Source organism: Panthera tigris, chromosome B2 (genome assembly GCF_018350195.1).
Source record: "Panthera tigris isolate Pti1 chromosome B2, P.tigris_Pti1_mat1.1, whole genome shotgun sequence".
NCBI classification, from domain to species: domain Eukaryota; kingdom Metazoa; phylum Chordata; class Mammalia; order Carnivora; family Felidae; genus Panthera; species Panthera tigris.
The window spans coordinates 122,255,496-122,275,342 of record NC_056664.1 but is presented as its reverse complement, the minus strand read 5'-3'; the positions used below and the strand labels follow the sequence as shown (position 1 = coordinate 122,275,342).

At 39.9% G+C, this 19,847-nt stretch overlaps 1 protein-coding gene and 1 pseudogene across 6 annotated transcripts in view; both read left to right on the top strand.

Moving 5' to 3' along the window:
• MAP7 (microtubule associated protein 7) overlaps positions 1-19,847 on the top strand; it is a 176,605-nt gene that overhangs the window by 80,092 nt on the left and 76,666 nt on the right. The window lies entirely within an intron of this gene.
• On the top strand, positions 14,130-14,684 carry LOC102953764 (annotated as a pseudogene).

Sequence of the window (19,847 nt, the reverse complement as noted above, 5' to 3'; positions counted from 1 at the left end):
CTTGTGCCAAACAGCAAAGTTGTGAATGCAAAGAAAAAGTTATTTTTTGTTTTTTAATTTTTTTTTCTTGTTTATTGTTTTTTATTATTTTTGAGAGAGAAAGTGCAAGCAGGTGAGGGGCAGAGAGAGAGGGAGATCGAGGTTCTGAAGCGGGCTCTGGGCTGACAATTGGAACTCCCGAACTGTGAGATCATGACCTGAGCTGAAGTTGGACGCTTAACTGACTGAGCCACCCAGGTGCCCCAAAGGAAATTTCTTGAAGGAAATTAAAAGTGCTACTCCAGTGAACACATGAATGATAAGAAAGCAAAACCACTTTATGCTGATACAGAGAAAATTTTAATGGCCTGGGTAGAAGATCAAACCAGCCACAACATTCCCTCAAGCCAAAGCCTAATCCCAAGAAAGGTCTTAACCCTCATCAGTTCTGAGAGAGGTGAGAAAGCTGGAGAAGAAAAGTTTGCTGCTAGGGGCACCTGGGTGACTCAGTCAGTTGAGCATCCGACTTCGGCTCAGGTCATGATCTCACAGTTCATGGGTTCGAGCCCCACGTTGGGCTCTGTGCTGACAGCTCAGAGCCTGGCTCCTGCTTCAGATTCTGTGTCTCCCTCTCTCTGCCCCTTCCCTGCTCGCATTCTGTCTCTCTCTCTCAAAAATAAATAAACCTTAAAAAAGCAAAAAGTTTGCTGCTAGCAGAGACAGGTGCATGAGGCTTAAGGGAAGAAGCCATTCCCATAACATAAAAGTGCAAGATGAAGCAGCAAGTGCTGGTGTAGAAGCTGCAGCAAGTTCTCCAGAAGATTTGCTGAGATCATTCATGAAGGTGGCTACACTAAACCAGTTTTTCAGTGTAGATGAAACAGCCTTCTGTTGGAAAAAGACTCCATCTAGGACTTCCTTAGCTAGAGAGAAGCCAGGGCCTGGCTTCAAAGCTTCAAAAGACAGGCTGACTCTCTAGTTAGGAGCTAATGCACCCGGTGACTTTAAGTTGAATCCAGTGCTCACTTAATCATTCCAGATTTCCTAGGGCCCTTAAGAATTACACTAAATCTACTCTGCCTGTGCTCCGTAAATGGAACAAGAAAGCTTGGATGACAGCACATCTGTTTACAACATGATTTACTAAATATTTTAAGCCCACTTTTGAAATCCGATCAGAAAAAAAAATTACTTTCAAAATATTACTGCTCATTGACAATGCACCAGTCACCCAAGAGCTCGAATGGAAATGTATGAGATTCACATTGTTTTCATGGCTGCTAACACAACAGCCATTCTGCAGCCCATGGATCAAGGAGTAATTTCAACTTTCAAGTCTTATTATTTACGAAATATGTTTCATAAGGCCATAGCTGCCATAGGTAGTGATTCCTCTGATGGATGTGGGCAAAGTAAACGGAAAACCTTCTGGAAAGGATTCACCATTCTAGATGCCATTAAGAGCATTCATGATTCATGGGAAGAGGCCAAAATATCAACATTAATAGGAGTTTGGAAGAAGTTGATTTCAGTACTCATGGATGACTTTGAGAGGTTCAGGACTCAGTGGAGGAAGTAACTGCAGATGTGATGGAAAGAGCAGGAGAACCAGAATTAGAAGTGGAGCCTGAAGATGGGACTGAATTGCTATAATCCATGATCAAACTTGAATGGATGAGTTGCTTCTTACAGATGAGCAAAGAAAATGGTTTCTTGAGATGAAATCTACTCCTGGTGAAGATGAGGTGAAGATTGTTGAAATGACAAGTAAGGATTTAGAATTATTATGTGAACTTAGTTCATCAAGCAGCAGCAGGGTTTGAGAGGATTGATTTCAGTTTTGGAAGAAAGTCCTGCTATGGGTGAAATGCTATCAACAACATCACATGCTACCAAGAAATTGTTCGTGAAAAGAAGAGTCAATCCATGTAGCAAACTTTATCATTGTCTTATTTTAAGAAATTACCACAGCCACCCCAACCTTCAACAGCCACCACCCTGGGAGTCAACAGCCATCAACATCAAGGCAAGACCCTCCACCAGCAGAAAGATAATGATTCACTGAAAACTCACACAATGTCTAGCATTTTTTAGCGTAAAGTATTTTTTAATTATGGTAAGTACATTGTTTTCTTAGACATAATGCATTGCATACTTTACTACAGTATAGTATAAACATAACTTTTATATGGACTGGGAAACCAGAACATTCATTTAACTTGCTTTGTTGTGATATTGGCTTTTTGTGGTAATCTCGAAGTGAACCTGCAAAATCTTTGAGATATGCCCATTGTTTTGAGCACGAAGGATGTGACAGAGGACCCTTCCTACCTACAGGAAATCAGGCAGTCTTTGAAAATGGAAAACAGTAGGAGAGACTCATTTTCTTTTGCTTTCTATGATACGTAAATGGGATTTTGGTGAAGAATCAGGAAGATGAACTAATTTCTAGTGACAAAAATGTTTATTTTCAATTTTTTTATAAACATGCTTCCTAAGGTTGTTTATATATATAAGGTTGTTTATATATATATATATATATAAATGTATGTATATATATATATATAAATGTATGTATATATATGTTTATATATATATAATGTTTATATATATATAATGTTTATATGTATATGTATATACATATATATATTATATATATATATATATAATATATATATATATAAAATTATCAAAGTCTAACAAAGCATTACAGCGAGTTTGGCACAAGCAGGAAAAATCACCCATAATCCCATCACCTTAATGGAGTCTTCTCAGTTTTCATGTATTTTCATGTATCAGTTTTCATGTATTCAGCATGAATGTGCATATTTATAATTTAATTATTTTCATTAAGGGTTACATTATGAGCATGCATGGTGCTGCCTAACTTTTAGTACTTTTATTTTTACCAGTTAAGATAATAACCCAAGGAAGGAATATTCTTGACTATTGGTGCTTTTGAGTTTTTACAGTTGTAAGTGGTTGTTGGGGAGGAAAAACATTTCCTTTACTCTTTTAGGTTAAGTCCCTGAGGGCCTGTGAATTGAACTAACAAAAGACAGATTAACAAGAGAAAAGACACAATTTTTATTTTTACCTGCACAGGAGTTCACAGAAAAGAAAGAAAATTCAAAGAAATGAATTTGGACTCAGGGGCACTTATACCATTTTAACAAAGGAAAGGGGGTTTGGGCTTCAGGGGCTGATAAATTGTGAAGTGACAAGAAAATGGAAAATCTACTGAGAAGATAGGAGTTAACGTAGTAAGGTTTGTTTTTGCAAACTCATCTCCGTGCTGTCTCTGGGGATAAGAGTCACTCTTCTTTTTCTGGTACAGGAAGGGGGGGTGGTGATCCTGTCACAGGGGAAATTTATGCCCCTGATTTTCGGCAAATGGGGACGGGGGACATAGAGAATTCTTCCGGCATCTGTTGATTCTCAACTGCCTTCAACTCAAAATAATACTTAATGCCAAGGTGGCATCTTTTGGAGTGCCATATGCTGATCCCCTTCGTGGTACACTAATGGGCATCTTTAGGTGTAAGGCTGCCCATGTTGTAGATTATTTCCTTTAGAGATTGTGGAGTTGATCATTTTAGACCTTTTAATGGCAGCAAATAAATGCTGCTGGATTCCTTTCCTAGCGTTATGCCAATATGCCAGTGTCCTGTAACTCCATTTTAATACTGCCACTTTGCCACTTACAGCTTTTTGCTCCTCATATTTTCAGTGCTGCATTTATTTGGAGGTACATGTCTGATATTTCTCTTCTGGGTACACACTAGATGTAACATCAGGAATTGTCTCTTCAAGGACCCAGAAAGGCATAGTTCTAACCATAGGTGAAGCTAGGAGCGATATCCATGTGCTGTGCTTTTAAGGGGTAGCATAACTTGAAGCAGGTGTCTGTTTCCACATTGATCTGTGGGTGAGGGGTCATTGAAGATAGTTTTAAAATTACAAATAGATAGTTTGAGTAGGGTTAAATCTTCATGAGCTATTCACCCCCAAACCCAAATTAACATTTGATTTCCAGTGGGACTAGTGGGTCAAATGATGGATGGATCCTGATGGGTGGGGTGTGGCTCAGCATTTGTGGTTTAGGGTTAGAACTCCAAACTGTTGGAGTTTCTGGCAGCTTGGGAAGATCCTAGGAGCTCCATGCACCTGAGTAGACAGGGAGGGGACCAAGAGACTAACACAAATATTGGAGATAAAGCATTGAAAAGCAGCAATTTTGTTAATATTTTTCATGGTTTCAAAACAAACACAAAACATAAGTGCATGCATACATACATAAATAAACAACTAAAAACACCAGGAAAAAAACCCAATTAATTTCTCTCCGTGAACACTTAAAATTAAGTGGTCTGCCTTTGTTGATGTAGTACCAATTATTAATAGTTTGGGATGAATGCTCTGAAGCTATTTCTTCACTTTTTAAAAAAGTTCATTTTATTTTACTAAATTCAGTCAAAATTTTTGACCCAGTATTCCATATGAACATAAGAATAAGAAAATCTGGGGTTGCCTGGGTGTCTCAGTTGGTTAAGCATCTGACTTGGTTCAGGTCATGATCTCCTGGTTTTCAAGTTTGAGCCCTGCATCAGGCTCTCTGCTGTCAGTGCAGAGTCTGCTTCAGATTCTCTGTCCCCCTCTCCCTCTGTCCCTTCCCTGCTTGCGCTCTCTCTCTCAAAATAAATGAACATTAAAAAAGTGTTTTAAGAAAAGAATAAGAAAACCAAAGTAATTCACCAGAATTTATCTTACAGGAAAGAGAAGGTAAGACTCTTGATGGCTAAGATAATCATAATCATTAAATTTTTCCCGTTTGTGGCTAATGGGAGGAAGTCTGTCTATTCCAACATCTATCTATTCTAATCGCAGGAAGAGCCTCTCTCCAATTACAGCAAGTAATTAGATGGCCTGTTCACTTTCAGAATCCTTAAACTCACTCCTTGCACGTTCACTGGATTTTTCAGAAGGCATATTATGATACATGCAAATTGAGAAATTTTGGGGCTGTCCCCATAAGCTGCTTACCACTGGGTTGAATCTTAAGCAATGCATTTGAAAACTCTGAAGCAGCTTCGATTTATTATAAATTAATGACATAGGATGTTCATTAATTATTAAGCTGCATTGAAATATGCTGAATGTTGTTGTACACAGGTTTTACAGTCAATAGATGTCATCAGAATGGTTTGAAATTATCCCCTTGAGAAAAACAGGAAGGATTTTATCACTGTGCATTTGCAGTTGCTTGTTAGTTTTGCAGTAACTTTCAAAAACAGGACATTGATTTATGCTATTTTGCCTCTCCTCTTCCGAGAAAATTTAACCACTTTGGGGGGGAAAGCCCCCCTATATCTCAAAAAGCTCCTCAAAAAAATATAAGAATTCAGTACTCAAGCTACTGATTTTATACTAACGTATTACATTTTCAATATTTTGGTAAGATAGGTAAAAGTATTCCATGGTGGGAATTACATTCCATTAAAAAATATGCACTTACGATGCAGTAGGGGTAAAGTTATTTAAAAACAAATTAAATGAAGAAACCTCCCCGGAAATGAATTTTGGATTCAGTTGTTTCAGTTATAGTATTTTTCTACCTAGAGTTGTGTGCTGAATTCTGTTGGCAAGAAGGACAAAAGGCTTAACTGAAGCCACAGGGAGTTATAGATAGCATGTATTTGGATATTGGGTAGCATGTATAAGGAGGAATGTAGTTATATTCCTCCTTAGAACTGTATTCTTCCCTTTCAGAGCCCTTATCCCAGTCTGTAACCTTCACTAGTGTGATCATTTGGCTAATGCCCAGGTCTCTGTTGCCTGTAAATTCCATGTGGGCAGAGCTATGCCTACTTCTGCCTGCCATTGTGTCCCCAGTGCCTAGCACATGGGATGTAGGTGCTCAGTGGGCAGTGGAATGATGGATGGACTGAGGGGAAGGGGAAGGATTCTTTTGGTCATTCTAAAAGTCCATGAAGTGTTGTTTTTTTTTTTTAAGATAATACATTAGTTGTGTTTTTCTCAGCAACTGATGGAAAGGGTTGCTTTGCCACTTTTTCGTTCTGCGTCTTATATTTGTCAGGCATTGCTGTAACACCATTTTGAAGAATGGGAATGCTTTACAAGAATTCATTGTCCTTTAACAATTACAGCCTTTTAAAAGGTTTGACTCTCACCATATGAAAGTTGAAATAATAGGGTCGCCAAATGGACCTTATTGCAAATTGAGTTCATATATAAAGATTTTCTAGCACATATCCCAGAGCATTGTTATATATTTCCTAGAATCTGCTCATCTTTCTGAGAAGTCTTAAAACAGCTTCTTGTTTCCAATTGCTTGGACTTCCCTTCCTTTTTATTTTAGTACAGCACCCTGTAAAGGTTTTTGCTTAAGAAAAGTTTTGAGTGGTAATTTTCAGGACAAACTGATATTAAGAGAACAATATTTTTTGCAATTTTCTTAAAGCACCACGTACTTAAGTATTTTTTCAAAATAATGATGCTTTTTCAGCCAATATTTGAGGCTTTATTTTGCCTTATTACAGTTTAAAGATTTATCATAAAGTATCAATCTTAGTTGATAATATTAAAACACATCCCTTTATTTCCTGCTCTTACCGCATTGAAAGAAAATAAAGAGAAGCTCTGGGGGAAAACCCAGAAATCTTTAGTTTTAACTTTTTAAAAAATTTGTGTTTTGGGGAAGGTATGTGTGGGCAAGTGTGTTTTACTTTACAGTACCCTGGTTATGGTACAGACTCTTAAGGGTTTGTTTTGCTTGTTTGTTTTAGCTTTGGCTGTTGTTCATTAGAAATGAATATTAAAGCATCAAAAACAGATTGAGTATCCAGTGTATACTATACAAATTAATTTTCTAAAGTGCCAAATTTTTTTAATATCCTAAAGTTGGGGACTAACCTAAGAGCAGTCTTGATAGATGACAGTATGGCTTATCGCACAGTTCTCTGTTAGTTCGAATTACTACAAGATTAGATTTTAGAATATCTATCAGAATTAGTCTCCTGTATATTCCCTATAAAAATAGCTTCTTGAAACTGAGCTTGTGCTTACTGTTGAATAACAGTGAGTGTAAGACCTGTCCTCCTTGGCAGGTTTCTGGAATACATTCTAGGTTATCAGTTATTAGTAGAATCATATGAAGTTGACCTTGGGGTAGAGTTGATCTGCTCGCATGAAAACTGAGAGACCTAAGTAACAAAGATGTAGACACAAAAAGTTCGCCAGTACATCTTTCTTGCCTCTGGAGAGGACCAGTGGGCAGAGCCAAACTTCAAGAATAATTTTAAGCTGGGTATATGCTGAATTTTTATTCATTTTAATTGAAGCCCCAAATTGGAGCTCCAGCCAGCATGATTAATGTAATTTTAGTCTAGGAAACTTTTTAGAAATCTTTAAAACGCATGCATGGAATGCCAAATGCCTGAAGCTTTAACCTGTCTTTGTCTTTCTGACAACAATTAAACAATGGGACCATTGTTTCAATCTATTATTAGGTCATGTGGTAGGGTCATGTTTGCATAAAAGAGAATACTTGCCTTTCTGTTCTGTGATGGGCTTGTTTACAACTTATTCAAAAATGGCATCAAGTTTCTGAGGAACATATTAAACATCACTATTCTATACCACTGAAAATTAAGTGACACATAAAGAGATGGTTCCCATTGCGATGGACTCTGGTGTACAAATTCTGAATAAGTATCAGTAGCCTGTATTGAGTTTGTATAATTTAGCTTGTAACAGTTGCCTTTCCAGAGAGTCAAAGGACAAATGAGTCTCCAAAAATGACTCAGACTTTATTGTTTCTGGAAGACTTCACCACAAAGCAATAAAAAGTATGAAGTATCAATACAAGTATCAGTATAAACAGACGTGTCATACTTCTGATTTTGTAACCAAAAAGCCTGACCTCATTTATTAATGCAAATAAGTATTAATTTGCACTCTATCACAATGACACATCAATATAGATAGATTGGCAAAACAAGCCATTTTATTGTGTAAGTGGTAGAAAAACTTTTCCTCTGCCCTCTTAGGTATATTACCTGAACCTTGCAATTAAACTGTCAAAAGACAGATTAACAGAAGAAAAGCATATGATTCTTTACTGTTACTGATTTTTACATGCTTGGGGGCTTCACACAACTGAAGTGAAAACCCAAAGAGACATTTAAACCCAGAGGCTTATACACCATCTTGAGAAGGGTGATAGATAGAAGAGACTAGACCAGGGAAAGTAGATTTGGGCATCTAGGGGGAAGGTACACTATAGGAAAGTAACTATATGGGAGAAAGTAATGGCACGGAAGGGTTATTTAGTAGGATTTGTTAGGCCGACTCAAGTTGTCTCTGGTGATTGGTTCTTCTGTTCCGGAAAAGGAGAACACCTTTACAAATGGATATTTGTCACTTTCACAAAGTGAAATTTATGCCTTGCTTTTAGGCAGAAAGGAGGTGGACAGAAAGTTCCTCCTGTGTCTGTTTCTCACTTGCCTTCAGCTCAAAAGAATCAATATGCCAACTTTGGGGTATTTGGGGATGTTATATCCTGATCTGCTTCCCTTTATGTAAAACGAGACTCTGCTCTCATAGTTTTTCTTGCCTTGCTCTCAAGAGGCTCCTTTTCAGGAACAGTGCATTTTCTCCTTGTTCCTGGTTCCTTTGGTGACACCTCAGAGCTTTTTACCCCCACCGTGAACCACGTATCATTCAGGACGCATAAGTGGTGCACCTTTCTTATGGTCGTAGGAGAAGGGAAATGTGAAAAGCAAGGTGAAGAAGGTTTTAGGGGGAAAAATCTGGAGATCGGTTCCCTTAGAGCCCTCCATGTACATATACTGCCTTAAAACAAGGGTTCTTAATCAGGAGTTTATAAATTCAGAGGAAAATAACTGCATCTTTATTTCCAGTGACCTCTTCTGGAAACTGAACATTTCCTTTAATTATGAATGTGAGCAACAAACCTACAGCAGTGTTAGCACCAGTAGAAGTCTGATACTTTCATATCTTACTACGGTTTCAGATATCTTAAAAGATAGTTTAAATGGATCTCAGCTTTGAAATCATGGCAGTTATTAGACTGCCCCTAGATTTTATTTAATGGGTTAATAAGGAAGCACATTACATTTTAATGTCTTGATAACCTTTTAAATAAAGATGGTTGTATTTTTTATGGTGCTTTGTATTTTAATTTATGCATTTAAAAATACTATCCTGAGAAAGGATCCAACCTGACTTTCGCCAAAGGAACCCAAAGCAGAAAGGTTGAACTCCTGTTGGTGGAAAGCCTTCACGTACCCGTAGGAGCATGCAGATCCCAATTTGCAAGCTGCTGAAAGGGGAATGCTGAAGCCCACCAGCTCTTAAACTGTGAATCCAGGACACCCAGACTTGCCTTTTTTGCCAAAGAGTGAAAAATGTGCAAAATCACTCAAGCCTGTGGGAGACAAATCCTTCCAGTTTTAGTATATGTGCTGCCGAAGTGAGCACAATGGGAGGCAAGTCCTAGTTTAAATTCTGTTATCCATGGGTTCTGAATCAGGGATGTACATCAGACTCCTTTAGGGATCTATTTAAAAATACACAACTAAGTCTTACGCCTCAGGATTGCAGTTCAGCAGGTCTGGGTGGGACCCAGACATCTCTGTGTCAAAAGTCCATAGATGATCATACAAACCCTCAAATGAGAAGAAGTGCTCTGAAAGCTTGTTCTGTAAGAACTATTTTAAGGATCCCATTTTTAAAGATTTATGTTTAATTGAAAAAAGTTCATGGCAGGAAATGAGGAAACTTCACTATAGTTTGGAAGTTATAACTGCTGCAAAGACATCTTCTGCTGAGGCAGCAGGTGGAGGACAGCTCTTGACCATCAGTGCCTGGGGGCCATGAAACTTTCTGAAGCTACACATGCCATTTTTCAAGGTAAGGGGCCAATAGCTCTCCTGAGATTTGCAACAGCATTTAAGGTCTTTAAAAGAGGCAGAAAGAGGCAGGAAATAGCTTCCCAAATACGAGACCATGAAATTTAATTGTGAAATGACCAAAAAGGCAAAATTATCAGACCTACTAAGGAAACCGTTATGAGAACACCATTAATTCTATGAGAAAAGCACTGGACTATCGCTCTAATTGTTTAATCTTAGCAGTATTTTCTGCTTTATATTATTAATTCTTGGAATCAAAATACTTTTTTGCAACCTAAGTACAGCATCATAAGGTGGCAAAATAAGTGATTTTGATGCTATACATTGGGGGGGGGGGAGGTAAATTATTAAAATATATCAAGTATTTATTGTCCTTAAAAATCCAAAAGAGGGGCACCTGGGTGGCTCAGCGGTTGAGCATCTGACTTCAACCTAGGTCATGATCTCACTGGCCCCAAGTTAGAGCCTGGCGTCATCAGGCTCTGTGCTGAAAGCTCAAAGCCTGGAGCCTGCTTCAGATTCTGTGTCTCCCTCTCGCTCTCTGCCTCACCCCCACTCACGCTCTGTTTCTCTCTTTCAAAAATAATAAACATTAAAAAAAAAATCCAAAAGAAAAAGTGATCATTAAAGTAAGAATTGAAAAAAAACTTTTTAAGATGAAATAATTTTATCTTAACCCTGGGCTTTTTCTCTTACCTTTGACACTTTCGTGTCCTTGGACACGAGCCCTCTGTTCATCATTGTAATAATTCTGGAAACTTAATTCTTATTTTACTGTAAAGCCTAAAGTTTTCTTTTCACATTCGAAAATTGTGAAGCAACAAATGTCCTATATGAAGTGTATAGTGTCCACCTTACGGCAAGTGAGAAAAAAAATTCTGTATTGTAACAAAGTGTTTTTGAAGAAATGAAGTGCCGTCTTTCAGTCATGAAAGAAGTTGACAGCTTTTCTAGTTGTCACAATTGCAAGTTGATGTCCATCTCTGCCCTTTTGCCTGTGTCAGATAAACTACTTCCTGCTTTGGAGTACCGTGCCTTCTCCTTGTCCAGAAATGCCCTCCCCCCACCCCCCATCCACAGGTGTACTCTTTAGAGTCAGGTCAGGCATCCCCTCCTCCAGGAAGCCTGCCCTGCCTTTCTCTGTGCCTCCACAAAACCTCACACATACCTCTGTCATGGTACTTACCACACTGTATTTTAATTATCTGCTTCTGTGTCCCTTGGGAGACTTTAATCTCAGTACCATTATCTTTGTGTTATTATGGCTGGAACGGTGCCTGCTCATTAAATATTTTGCTGAGTAATTACATACATAGCCTCCAGCTCCCACCTCTCACCTATTATTGTCTGTAATCCTGCCCTGACCTGGCAGCACAGGGATCATGCTTTGGCCTTTGAGTTGCTGCCTAAGCCAATCGAGCTAACCTGCCCAGCCCGACCAGCTCATTGTATTAAACTGAGTCCAAACTGAGTCTAACAGTGTTCGATTGGCCATCAGCCCAAGATTACTCGTCATAGCCGGAGCGAGAACAGGCATGAAGCTGACCACTAAGCTCGCCACTCCCTAGGTATGTCTGTATGTCAGCTCCAGATTCTCAAACTTGCCATCTTATTAACTATCTTACCAAGATTTCCTTTTTGCCAGGCCTGTACTGTTTTGAAAAAAAAAATTGTCACTTATGTCTACTCAGTTATTAATATAATCGTAGCTTAATTCTGAACTTGAAAATAGCAGTTTCTTATGATAGCCCAGTGAATTTAGTGGGAAGCAAAACACAGAGCATCTGAAGGCAGTTGTGTTTCCTTTTAAAAAGTGAAAAAAAGCAGTGGCCATGGACTCGTGTTACTTTTTTTTTTTAAGTGTATTTATTTTGACAGAGCGCACGCGCATGAGCAGGGGACGGGCAGAGAGAGTGTGAGAGAATTCCAAGCAGTCTCCCTGCTGTCAGCTCAGAGCCCAACACGAGGCTGAATCTCATGAACCCAACCAAAAGGTCATGACCTGACCTTAAATCAAGAGTCAGATGCGTAACCAACTGAGCCACTCAGGCGCCCCAAGACTTGGTTTACTTTTATTCCTAGGAAATAGAAACAGCATGGACCTGGGGCCCCTGGGTGCATCCTAAAGGTTTTATACATCGTGCACACAGTTTTAGGTATTACACTGTTTAATGGTGCAGTTGAACATAAAATTAATGTGTCTCCCTTTGACAAAATACAAATCAGTATGATGTAAGACCGAGCTACATATATCAGCTGTATCCTGTAGCCTGAATTTTGGCAGAGAACATGGTTGAAACCTTTTTTTTTCTTTTAGAAATAGTATGTTTAATTATAACTAGAAGTTTTCTTTTTTTAACCATTTAATTTAATTTATTTTTAAAATTTACATCCAAGTTAGTTAGCATATAGTGCAACAATGATTTGGAGAGCAGATTTCTTAATGCCCCTTACCCATTTAGCCCATCCCGCCTCCCACAACCCTCTGTTTGTTCTCCATATTTGAGTCTCTTATGTTTTGTCCCCCTCCCTGTTTTTATATTATTTTTGTTTCCCTTCCCTTAGGTTCATGTTTTGTATCTTAAAGTCCTCATGTGAGTGAAGTCGTATGATATTTGTCTTTCTCTGACTGACTAATTTAGCTTAGAATAATACCCTCTAGTTCCATCCATGTAATTGCAAATGGCAAGATTTCATTTTTTTTACTGCCACGCAGTACTCCATTGTATATATATACCACATCTTCTTTATACATTCATCCATTGATGGACATTTGGGCTCTTTCCATACTTTGGCTATTGTTGATAGTGCTGCTATAAACATTGGGTGCATGTGCCCCTTCAAAACAGCATACCTATATCCCTTGGATATGCACCTAGTAGTGCAATTGCTGGGTCTTAGGGTAGTTCTATTTTTAACGTTTTCAGGAACCTCCATACTGTTTTCCAGAGTGGCTGCACCAGCTTGCATTCCCACCGGCAATGCAAAAGAGCTCTCTTTCTCTGCATCCTCACCAACATCTGTTGTTGCCTGAGTTGTTAATGTTTGCCATTCTGACAGGTGTGAGGTGGTATCTCCTTGTGGTCTTGATTTGTCTTTCCCTGATGATGAGCGATGTTGAGCATTTCTTCATGTGTCAGTTGGCCATCTGGATGTCTTCTTTGGAGAAGTGTCTATTCATGTCTTTTGCCCATTTCTTCCGGGGATTATTTGCTTTTTGGGTGTTGAGTTTGAGAAGTTCTTTATAGATTTTAGATACTAACCCTTTATCTTATATGTCATTTGCAAATACCTTCTCCCATTCTGTCGGTTGCCTTTTAGTTTTGCTGATTGTTTCCTTTGCTGTGCAGAAGCTTTTTATTTTGCTGAGGTCCCAATAGTTCATTTTTGCTTTTGTTTCCCTTGCCTCTGGAGACGTGTTGAGTAAGAAGTTGCTGGGCCAAGGTCAAAGAGGTTTTTGTCTGCTTTCTCCTCTAGGATTTCAATGGCTTCCTGTCTTACATTGAGGTCTTTAATCCATTTTGAGTTTATTTTTGTGTATGGTGTAAGAGGCTGGTCCAGGTTCATTTTTCTACATGTTGCTGACCAGTTTTCCCAGCACCATTTGCTGAAGAGACTGTCTTTATTCCATTGGATATTCTTTCCTGCTTTGTCAAAGATTAGTTGGCCATATGTTTGTGGGTCCATTTCTGGGTTCTCTATTCTGTTCCATTGATCTAGTCTGTTTTTGTGCCACTTGGTTGAAACACTTATCTTGTATCTATCAGATTGCTAGGAGTATTATTTCTTTATCCATTTTATGCCTTCCAGTTAATCTAAGGAAGGGAGCGGTAAGAAAGAGAAACAGGATTTCATCCCATGTGGCTTACTTTCTATCATTTCACTGAAGGTCTTAGCTTCTATTTCTGTAGTCTTAGAGACCTCCCAATTTCTCTTTAAAAGTAACAGGCATTATCAAGATTTCATTAGTATAAAATATTGTGAAATTGTAAAACAGTGACTTTATGTGTACTTACATGTGCATGGTTGAACTTTCACAAAGGAGATGAGAAAATTCTCCTTAGGGTCAAGTCAGGACAGCTCATCAAAAGCACAAAGTCACTTGTTTCTTTCTCTTATCAGAAAATAATAATAACAATAATAATAATAATAATAATAATAATAATAATGGCTTCCTCTTCCCAAAAGTGGCCTGAGGTGATCTCTGAAAATGGCTCGCTATTCACTTGACCCGGAAAACCCAACAAAATCATGCAAATCAAGAGGTTCAAATCTTCGTGTCCACTTTAAGAACACACATGATACTGCCCAGGCTATCGAGGGTATGCATATCTGAAAAGTCACCAAAAATGTGAAAGACATCACTCTGCAGAAATAATGTGTGCCATTCTGTCGCTATAGTGGTTGAGGTGGTTGGTGTACCCAGGCCAGACGGTGGGGTAGGACCTATAGAGTCAGTGGCCTGAAAAGAGTGCTGAATTTTTACTGCACGTGCTTAAAAATGGAGAGATGGGTTTAGATGTAGATTCTTCAGTCATTGAGCACATTCAGGTGAACAAAGCCCCCAAGATACGGTGTAGAATTTATGGGGCTCATGGTCGGATTAACCCATACATGAGCTCTCCTTGACACATTGAGATGATCCTCACTGGAAAAGAGACTGTTCCTAAACCAGAAGATGAAGTTGCACAGAAGAAAAAGATATCCCAGAGGAAACCGAAGAAACAAAAACTTATGGCCTGGGAGTAAATTCTGCATAAAATAAAAGAAAAAAGAAGCATGATTGAAAGAAAAAGGAATAATAAAGCCCCTGGCCATCTCTCAGGCCTCAGCACCAGGTCTCAGTTATCTCCAGGTTGTTCAGCAGGTGAGTTTGTCTGACCTGCTCTCAACGATTAGTCTTCTGGGTGCAAACCAAGCTCGCTTCCTGCCGCATTCCAGCCATTCATTGTTCTCTGTCTCTGTGTTCTCAGTGTAACATGGGGACACTAATTGCCTACCTTACAGGGTGACTCTAGGAATTAGACTGGATGTATGTAAAGCCTCTGGCACAGTGCTTGTTCTATAGGTGGGGCTTGATGAATGACGCTCACAGTTCTTGTTTTTATTACTGTTGCTCATATATTTTTTCCCTGTCTGGTGGTTCTGTCTCACTTCCTTCTTAGAACTTGGATTTTATAATGAGCACTCTGTGTTTCTCCTGTTTTACAGGATCAATTATGAGTGTTTTCAGTGGTATTTGGTGTTGTAGAGTTATTTCGTTTGTTAGCCTCGGGCCCCTTTTCCTTCCTCACGGAGTTAATCTGATGCTAGACAAGAGAGCAGATTGAGAGCCTGTGGGGCAAGAGTTGAATGAGTAGAAGTACTCCATACTAAGTTGGACATTTCTAATTAGGATTTGAAGCATGGTTTTAAGTAATCTAAAAAGGTTTATAATAATCTGAAGCCAAGATATAAAGATTTATAATCAATATTTTGAACATTGCATAGTAATAGGATAGTGTTTCTAGCTTTTATATTCAACCTAAACTTTTTGTGTAAAGTTGAGTCTTATGAAAGGACTAAGGTTTTTGTTTTTTTGTTTTTGTTTTTCCGAGTGAAATCAGAGTCAAACTTTTCAAGCTGGTTTAGAATAATTTCCGGATCAGTGGAAACCGAAATGTGTTGCTAGCAGGTGTCTTATCATAGACCCCAATGAAATGACTGCATTCCGTCTGCATTCCTGAAAGTGGTCATTCTTGCATGCAAACTTAGCTAAGTAATCTCCAGTTGGTGTGAGTCTGTTCAGTATTGTTATTTGTATAACCCCAGCATCGGCACTACCTGTGCTGATGGCTGTAAGTGGCAGTAAGTTTTAGGGAACTGCTCACAGAGAAGAATTATGCTACACGGCGATATGTCCACTAAGTTCTTGGGCATAAAGCTGTTTGGCTTCTGGCGTGTGTGTGGAGTGGGGCCAAGGGCTCTGGGTTGGAGGTGGGGAAGTCCCCATTCTGTCCCTACTGGGTGAGTACTGGGACGCTCTTGCTAGTACAGGGTGTCTCATGGAGCGGGCTCCAGACCTGATCCAGTTCAATTTCCAAGGAATACGAGGGGGGCTGCTTGGGCTGTCATCGTGGGAAGTCTCGTTCTGATGGGAAGCAGCAACACCTCCACACAGACTGGACAGTGTGGCAGCCGCCCAGTGGAGTGAGGAAGGGACAGGGCAAGGGGGCAGTTCTTTGCTGAAAAACTACATAATAGAATGTACCTTCTGCATTATTTTTGCTGTAGGCAGTAATGTTTCTGACACCGTGTAGGTCACGGCAGAAACATTTTTTCTTTGCTATAGAGAGATTACTTGACCAGATATAGAAGTAAAACATCACTTATGCCAGAGCTCTCAGAAGCTTACCTGTCGAGCCCACCTAGTCTAGCCCAGCACAGTACAAGTTTAGGCAGAGGACTTAAAAATCAGCCTCGATGATGAAGATTAACGCAGTGATGTCATTCATATTTATTCCTGTCTCTCTGTGTAGTTGAGTTACACCTTCATGTTACTAAAGCTCATAGAGCTGAGGCTGATGGTTTATTATAGAGGACAGATATTAATACATCAAAAATCGTATGTAACTGGTTGGTCAGTGCAGAGACCTAGATCATAAGTTTTAGTGTGGTCCACGTACTACTTTAATGTGATTTTTTTTATGAATAAGATGTTTTAAAGTTAGCAGAATGAGTTTTAAAAAGGGATGGTGCATGTTTCCTTATGTAAAACACGACTCTGACTAATGAGACAGCATCAGCTATTTTTTTCATCTTTCCCATTCCTGCTGTGAGGTGAGTAAATGCTTGTCCACAGTGTTTTCAACGATGAAGAAGGCTGTCTTTTAGGCATATGGAAAGTGGAGTTTCTCTTGAGCATCAGTAGTTGCCATATTTTTGCTACTGAATATTTGTTTACAAAGTCAAGTTCAGCCTGCCTGCTAGAAAAAAATCTGCTTAAAGAAAATTGAATAGCCTATCCAGAGGTGCTAAACTGAGAAACATATGAAAGACTGTTTCCAAGACAAGATTATTCAAAAAATCTAAATGACTAATTATACCTGTTTATGAAGTGAACCTCCTTTCTCAACTAGCTCTAAAACATAATCACCTGTGACCCCTAGCTTATACATATTTGCTAGACTATTGTAGTGTTTAAAAAAACAAACAAAAAAGCAATTCTTTATGCTATGTGGGTTATGTTCCAGAAGTTCATTTGCAGAATGGCAGGTTGAAAGCTGGAACATACACTCACATTATTAAAATACCACATATGCACCTGATGAGCCACAAAAGCCAGTTTCATCAGTTATATAGTAATGCTATCATAGAATCTTCATGCAACAAATATGCTCAGAATTATTCAACACTTTCTAAAATCCTAAACTAATGGTAAAATGATCTATCCTCAAATTGCTCATATTCTGTTTCGAAAGCTGATTTTCGTGCTCTCTGTCAATCTCTGCTTCCTACCCCATCCTCATCATTTTCCTCCTTCCTTAGTCTCCATGGAGACCAAACTCCGTATTAGCACAGCTCCTCTCTCCTTCACTCTTTACAGAAAGCACACACCCTCTTGCACTTTTTCTAAGGCTTTTCAATGCTATAAAACAAAGGAGGTAAAATAACAACAAGGTTTGAGGAAGTCTTGGGCTTGTACTTCATCTGTAAACTAAAAAGAAACTGCATTGCCATGGTATTCATGGACTGTTCCCGGTACTACCAGAAAAAGGGGCAGGTTCGAGGGAGCGCCCAGAGACTCATTGAGCGCACTGAGATTCATTCACATTTCATTAGAAAGCCCAGACAGTTCTTCAAATATTTTCCTTTCTGACAGTGACTCTACTGGAATTTTGAAAACAGAACGGGTTGTCTAGGAGCAGGTTCTTAGATAAAAAACAGAGTGTGGAGACAAGCCAGGCCAGTGGCCAATGTGGTGCTCCCTGGGATGGAAGGAGGGCAGCCTGGCTCACAGCAGCTCCTTCCTCCACTTAGCGTTTGTTGACTGTTTTCACTTCTTCTGGAAGGAGCTTGCTGTACGGGTTTACCCTCTCAGCCGCCCTCACCTCCCTTCTGGCTTTTCCAACCGGCCTCGATACCAACCCTGGCGTGGAGATTGTCCAGTAAGAGACGGTCACAGAAAATGCATCCAAGGCACTTAGAACAGAGGAGTCCATTTATCAGCTTAGTTTGGCTTAGCTCTTGATGAATCTGAGGGACCTGTAGCTTAGGCAGATTGCAAATTTGTAATTGGCTTCTCTTATCTGAAATGGATGTAGCATACTTGAAATGAACATGTGCATATTAGCTGCAGCCCATGAACCTAGAAGTCATCAGTGCTCCGGGCTGTCAAGAGCCTTCCCGTCTGGCCTGACAGCCCACCAGGTTTTGCCACCTGCCACACAGCCGTCTTTGTGCTTTTGAGCGTCGCAGGGCCCTGTGAGACCGCTCCTGGGCTTTCAGGCTGGCGTCCTTTCCTTTAGCTGGATTTGTTTTCATCAGTTACTACATTTAGATATTTGATAGGTTCCAGAATTTGAGATCCTCCATTTGGGGACATTTTGAGTCTGGCAAATGAAAGAAATCCAACAAATAAAAAGCCAGGTCCAGTAAAAAGATAATAACAACGAGAGCAGAACACCATGCTTTAAATCTCGCCTTTTCTTTCCTGCAGAGGACTGAAGAAATACTTGGTCATCTAAGTCCCTTGTCCTGGAGGGAGTCCCTGGTTACTCTGAGCAAACCAAAGTCCTGGCTTCGTCACATTTCTGTGCACTCCAGGACAAGAGTCATAATTATTTCATGGATGTGAATGGATCCACAAACCACATATCCCAAAAAGTCGCTGGCAGTGTGAGTCCTAACACAGCATCTGCGTGGAGCCCCCTGGGTGGGAGTCCACACTGTCCTCCATGCAGGTGCCTTCAGCCTTCATCCCCAGCCTGTCCCCACCGGCTGAGGCTCAGAGGGAGGAAGAGCTTTGGCACTCTGCCCTTCTCCGTGCTCCCTGGCCCAGCAGTCTGTAATTCTGGCTTTGAAATGGGCCCTGGGCGGCCAGGCAGCGCTCTACCCCTTTGCTGCACTGCTCCATTTCCTAGACGGAGGAGGTGCCAGAGAAGCAATTCAATCCCAGCCCAGCCCACAACATCTATCAGAGTTGGCAGAAGCCGCTGCTTGAAGGGATCCAGGTTTGGTTTGCAAAACTGAGAGGGGAAGAAGTGGTAAGCAAATGCACATAAAACCTAGCTTTTAAGTTTCTGATTCAGCCCTAATAGGGCTCCTCGCAGACCCCATCCCTGCCTCTCCCAGAGAGGTAAAGCCGCCTTGGAGATTTTTTTTTTTTTTTTTTTTTTTTTTGTAGTCCTCCTGCTTGGAAGTGGTCGCCTTCTCGGTGGTGTCCAGACCTGCAGAAGCAAAGAGGCTTAAATTGTGGGAGATTAATACAGCAACTCCGGGGGGCAAGGGACCAGGTGCTAGTGTTAATAGAGGAAGATAAATAGCACTCAGTCAGGACCATGATTTCACAAATGGATGAAGATTCAGAGAACTTCAAAGTTAGAGAGAAGGGGAGACAGAGATAACTGATGACTGTAGGCATGCACTGGAAATGGCAAAATGCAGTGCAGTTAATGACTAGAAAGTAGGCTGAGTAAAGTTATCGACAGAAAAGAAAGGGACAGAAGACTACGCAGCATGACGATTTGAATAAACGGAAAGCACATCTGCGTGAACACAGAAACTTTTTTCCCAGAGAGAAAAGAGGGAGGGAGGGGCTTCCTCTTTTTCTTTTACAGCTGCATGTACCATTTGCATTTCCAAACCATGTGATAGGCATTTCTTTTTTAAGTTTAAAAAAATGGGTTATCCAGGTGATGGGATTATGGGCCT